Source organism: Hyperolius riggenbachi, chromosome 9 (genome assembly GCF_040937935.1).
Source record: "Hyperolius riggenbachi isolate aHypRig1 chromosome 9, aHypRig1.pri, whole genome shotgun sequence".
Lineage (NCBI taxonomy): Eukaryota > Metazoa > Chordata > Amphibia > Anura > Hyperoliidae > Hyperolius > Hyperolius riggenbachi.
Genome location: NC_090654.1, coordinates 281,699,102 through 281,705,235, shown reverse-complemented (window position 1 = coordinate 281,705,235; position 6,134 = coordinate 281,699,102). Strand labels below are relative to the sequence as shown.

General features: G+C 44.2%; 1 long non-coding RNA gene across 1 annotated transcript in view; it reads left to right on the top strand.

The window, feature by feature from the left end:
• The first annotated feature begins 1,916 nt into the window (after window positions 1-1,916).
• LOC137532150 (uncharacterized) overlaps window positions 1,917-6,134 on the top strand; it is a 6,280-nt gene continuing 2,062 nt past the window's right edge. Inside the window, exon 1 of the long non-coding RNA XR_011023868.1 lies at window positions 1,917-1,995. This is a non-coding gene — a long non-coding RNA (uncharacterized lncRNA). The remainder of the gene's footprint in view (window positions 1,996-6,134) is intronic.

The window sequence follows — 6,134 nt, the reverse complement described above, 5'->3', positions numbered from 1 at the left end:
GTCCTATACCACGCTGAAGGGTCAGGACTGTGATCGCAACTTTTCTTTGTGGACTGGATCGTGATTGGAGAGTGTGTGTACTCTAGCAAAGTCTGCGGATCCCCTATACTGGTGACATTGGTGCTGTATATATATAGATTCTAATCAAGTGCTGTGGAGCGCAGCCCTTTCTTGCCTCTTGGGGCATTACTTAAACTCAGAACTTCCTCTCTGCTCTAAAAGATTAGCCACAGCATGATAACCTTTATGGGAAAAAAAATCTTCATTACAATTTATGGAAGTCCAAAAAAAAAACCCCTGACGTTGTACTTGGTTTCACTTTTTTTGAACAGGATGTTTTCTACCTATTTATAAATGTGATGTGACCACATTCAGAATACTGATGTTACCGGTAAATAAAAGGCCAGCGAAATGGGAGATGCAAATTAAAATGTCAATATTTGGATCCTATAGGCTCTTCTATAAATGTAGAGAGCACAAAATGGCGGTATTTTTACCCCCACCCACTCCCTCCAAAAAACCCAAGGAAATCACTATTCACGCCTTTATAAATAGAGAGCTCTGCGTTTTTCTCGAGTTGGGATTTTAACTAGCAAGCTTCACGATCCACGAAAACCTTCCTCAAATCCATTAAAGTAGACCTAAACTCAGAACTTCCTCTCTGCTCTAAAAAAAAAAAAGGAACAGTATAAGAATTTTTACAGAAAAACATTTTTTTTTGTTACAGCTGTTAAAAATCCTGCAATAAATCTGCAGTGTGTCTACTTCCTGCTTTCTTGGAAGCAGACGTAGGGTTAACATCCTGTGTTTGCTGCATGATTAGTGACAGATTAGGGGGAATTGGACAGGGTAAGTTCTCTAAATACATACAGGGTGTATTTCTCTCTGTTTTCCTTCTGTCCTGTGCAAGAGTTCAGGTCTACTTTAACAAATTTTAAGTGCATTACAATCCATCTCCAGCCGCTACCAGCAGAACTTTCAAGAGACTCTGTAACAAAATTTTCAGCCTTATTTCTTTTATCCTATAAGTCCCTATACCTGTTCTAATGTGCTCTGGATTACTGCAGCCTTTTCTAGTTGCACTGTCTCTGTAATATATCTAATCTTCTTTTGTTTGTCAAGCCTTGTCAAGCCAGGGAGGAATGCGCTGCCTCTGCTGTGATAGGGAGAAGTTATGCATGCCCCCTGCACTCCCCTTGCAGGCTCTGTGGGCTTTGTTTACTACTCACAGACAGAACTCTCTGAGGGGGAAGGAAGCTGCCTGTCTCATGCTGAGAACTGTGAGAATCCCAGACTGGGGTGCAGATAATTCTCTATGTAATAAAAACTTGTAGTATACTGTAACATAATATATATATACAAACATCACTTCCTGGTTAGCGCTCATGTTTTTTGTTTGTAAACACTGCCTAAAACTGGCGATTAAAAGCCAGGATTGCGGCGGGGAGCGTCAGAAACGGCAAAGAGGGGCCCAGGACCAGGAGAACATAATGGATAGAATGGTATGCTTTTTATTGTAAGAATTTGAGAGTACAGATTCTCTTTCAAAGACCCGCATAAATCACCAACCAATGCAAGAGATCGGAAGGCTGAGCACTCTTATAAATTGCGCTCTTATAAATTGAACCCTTCCTCGGCGGGGCATCGTTTTGTGTGTGCAAACCCTCGCAGCTGGAAGGGCGTGTGAAAACGAAAGCGGCTGAAATCACGCAGGCCAGTCATTTCGCTGGTGAAGCTGGCAAAGAACGACATATTTGTGGTGCGAATGCCTCTTGCAGAGAAGGAGATAAGATCCCGAGTAAACAGCAGCCTCCTCCAGACCTCTTGAAGTTGGTAGAGTGCCCACATCGTTCGCTGATAACGTCCCATCTGTTAAAACAAAGTGCTAGTTCGGCGCTCATAAATTTCAGCCGGAGACCTGAGAGGGGTTATTTTCCTTTGGCAGCCTAGTGATTCCCTTTACATGGAAGACATCTGCGAGTGAAGTGATTTTAGGTGAGTGGATACAAATGGGTTTTTTTTTTCTTCTTCTCGGAGATTAGATACTGAACAATATTAGACTGCCTGATGGTGCCTGAGGGTGGCCGGACGTGCAGGCGCTTTAAAAGTGTCCCCAAGAGGGCTACTGCTACTGGCATAACCAGGGCCGGCGCAACCATAGAGGCAAAGGGGGCAATTGCCCCAGGGCCCCAGAGCCTGTAGGGGTCCCCAAGGTGTCTCTCTTACCCATACTTCTTCTGATACATGGGCCCTTCTCTCAATAGCCCAGGGCCCCAGAGCCTGTAGGGGTCCCCAAGGTGTCTCTCTCTCCTCCTCCCAACTCAACTGTTGCTCACTGGGGCCTCTGTAGCGTCTCACCTGTCCCAAGGAATGCGTGCCTCTGTCAGTCTGTGGCTCTGTGCACTTCCACCTCCACCTCTCTGTGATAGGCTGGCTTAGTGGCACAGGTAGAAGCAGAGTACATCTCTGTGATAGGCTGGCTCAGTGGTACAGGTAGAAGCAGAGTACCTCACTGTGATAGGCTGGCTCAGTGGCACAGGTAGAAGCAGAGTACCTCTCTGTGATAGGCTGGCTCAGTGGTACAAGTAGAAGCAGAGTACCTCTCTGTGATAGGCTGGCTCAGTGGCACAGGTAGAAGCAGAGTACCTCTCTGTGATAGGCTGGCTCAGTGGGAGGTAGAGGCAGAGTACCTCTCTGTGACAGGCTGGCTTAGTGGGAGGTAGAGGCAGAGTACCTCTCTGTGATAGGCTGGCTCAGTGGCAAAGGTAGATGCAGAGTACCTCTATGTGATAGGCTGGCTCAGTGGTACAAGTAGAAGCAGAGCACCTCTCTGTAATAGGCTGGCTCAGTGGCACAGGTAGAAGCAGAGTACCTCTCAGGACACACTATGAGCTCCTCCCACCCACAGTCTCTTAGCAGCCTGTGCAAATGCAGAAAACTGCCATGGCAGTTATTGAGAAAGGGGGCGTAGCTAACCAACACAACCTTGATTTTATGACACAAGTGGTCAGTTTTTAGACATTTTTTTTCCCCGCTACTCCTGCTGCCTGTGCTGATAGCATAGGTTTTATTTTTACACCGGAGGTCTACTTTAAGCTTGGCCCTTTATGGTTACAACCACACGGGGTCCATGCTTTTTTGTGGGCCCGCAAGCATTGCACCGTGACCAAGTGAGAGTCATGTCATCAGAGCGCTCCGCCAGTGACATGTATAGAAAAACAACAGATGTTTGGTGAAGTAAAGAGGCAAGCTCATGCCAAAAAGTTGAAAAACAAAATTAATTTCCTTTGCTCTTTGATAGTGATGATGTAATGTAACTGAGAGGAAGGGCCTGTCATGCTCTCTTATTGTAAGACGTGAAACGCGGGAGGCCGCGGCTGGAGCTGAGACTTTAATTAAGCCGCTTTTAATTCGCAAGAACACATGCAAATAGAATGCTGAGGTCACCCCTAATGATTTAGCTATTTTTATTTCTTCTCCTTTTTTTTTTTAAATCCCAGAATTATCAGGGGCGGCGGAGTGTAATCGTGCCGCACCACCTGCAAAAACAACCACGCGGCGATGTCATCATAGCGATAACTCAACGGCAAATTAGAGAACCCAGCATTGTAACGTAATCCAGGGCGAGATGAAGTTTGGGTGAGGAGGACGTAGGCTGTTTTGTTGTCACCAGACCCTTGACGGGCGGGAAAAATATCAAGCATGATAAACATCTCAAACTGGTTCACCTGTTGGCTAAACAAGAAAGAGAGAGAAAACTAAAGGGGAACTTCGGGAAGAGTGTTAAAAAAAAAGTAAATTAATTCACTAGAAAACCTGTATGCCGCAACTATATTCTGTTATTGCTAATGTGAACCTGAAGACATAACTTTATTGCTAAAGTGAACCTGAAGACATAACTTTATTGCTAAAGTGAACCTGAAGACATAACAACAAAAGCTGTTTAGGTGATACATTTAATGACTAACTGTGTAATATTTCTCTGCAAGCTTTCGAAACTTTAAGAAGGAACTATCACAGAAACTGTCCTGTAAGCCCCACATACCTATAGAGCTTTCAGCCAGCAACAATATAAAGCTTTTCAGAAGTCTCTGATCACAGCCTGTGTGAAATGCTTTGTTTATAAGATTTTGTATCAGTTTGTATTGGCGTCAGGGCAAGAGCTATACCATGTAGATAGGTTCCACTTTTCTGTCAAGATTCACAGAGGGATGATTTACTGTTTGTTTCTGCTCTGCTTGCACACACACTACTTTTTCACAGATCATATGAGAACAGCTGAGGGATTTTTTAGATACAAAGAAGGATCTGAAGAGTAGGACCTGTGCTTTTTCCTTACTTGGATGCTTCCCCACCCCCCACTTAGAATGAGTTCTTCCTTGCTGTAAACTCTGTTTACACTGCATAAGGGGGAGAGAGAGAGAGAGAGAGAGAGAGAGAGAGAGAGAGAGAAAGAGAGTGAGAGAGACAAAGAAACATATAGAGCTGCAGCTAATGTGTTATTTACACACATTTGAAGCTATATTTCTGCTTTCTATCATTCTGAACACATTTTACTCACATGATTATAGCCAGTGAAGATTGTTTCTGTATGTTGGGTGTGCTGGACACAGTCCTCCATAGTAAGGCCCACAGTGACAACTGATCTCTGTAAATGTCATATTTTCTTCACATGAAAAATGTATATACATATATACATATATATATATATATATACATACCTGGGGCTTCCTCCAGCCCCATACGGGCTGATCGATCCCACGCCGCCGTCCTCCTCTGCCCACAGCTACGAGAACCGGCTCCCCGCTGTTCCGTAAGTCTGAGCCAGTCTAAGCATAACAGAAGTGCGCTCTTTGCGTATCTCTGCAGCAGTGTATGGAGAGATACGTAGAGGGCGCACTTCTCCTGCGTAGCACGGCTCCGATGACGTCAGTGACGGGAGCCGGTTCTCGTAGCTGCGGGCAGCGGAGGACTGCGGCGGGGGATCCATCAGCGCGTATGGGGCTGGAGGAAGCCCCCGGTATGTATAACTTCTTTTTCATTTTTTCATCTAGGGTACATCTCTGGTTCCCTTTAAGTTTCTTCTTCATGCATGTTTCAGATTGGATCCAGTTCTGAAACATGCCTGTAGAAGAAACTTAAAGTTTTGGAAGCTTGCAAAGGAATCTTGTACAGTTAGTCAGTAAAGGTATTCCCTAAAAACTTTTGTTGTTATGTTTTTCGATTCTCTCCATGACTTATACCGGACCACACCCAACTGGCTAAAGTGAACCTGTAACTTTAAAAAAAACAAATCATACATCAGTAGGGAGAAGCCTTTGGATGCTCCTCCGCGACCCCTCTGATGCTGGCTGGGACTCTCCTTATCTAGCAGTAGCACGGAGCTGCTTGCGTAGGGAAAAAAAGCATTGCAGGAGCAGCTACATTCTACTCTACTCTCTATAAAGGACCACTATCTAAAAATAAATAAATGATAAATACATGTAAAAACATACAAATAAGAAGTACGTTTCTTCCAGAGTAAAATGTGCTATACATTAAAGGGGAACTTCAGCCTAAACAAACATACTGTCATTAAGTTACATTAGTTATGTTAATTAGAATAGATAGGTAATATAATTTTTTACCCACCCGGTTTTAAAAGAACAGGCAAATGTTTGTGATTCATGGGGGCTGCCATCTTTGTCATGGGGGCAGCCATCTTTTTGGTTGAAAGGAGGTGACAGGGAGCATGAGACACAGTTCCAACTGTCCTGTGTCCTGATAACCCCTCCCAGTTGCGCGCGCTAGGCTTCAAATGCCAAATTCAAAATGTAAAAAAAAAAATTGCACCAAAACAGCAGAACGAGAACAACAGCATCAGAAATCCCATCATGCTTTGCACAGCATCAGGGGAAAAAAGCCCGGGCAGTTTTCTTCTGTGCAGCTAAAAATGAGGCTTGTATAAGAGAAACAAAGTTCCGATGCTGTGAAACTGTTATAGAAACACCAAGCCTCTCCAGCGCTGCTGAGTCGATTTTTAGTCCGGAGGTTCACTTTAATTTCTCCTATCTTGCTGTCACTTACTGTAGGTAGTAGAAATGACAGGTTTTTGACTAGTCCATCTGTTTATGGGGGTATTCACAGTATTTCAT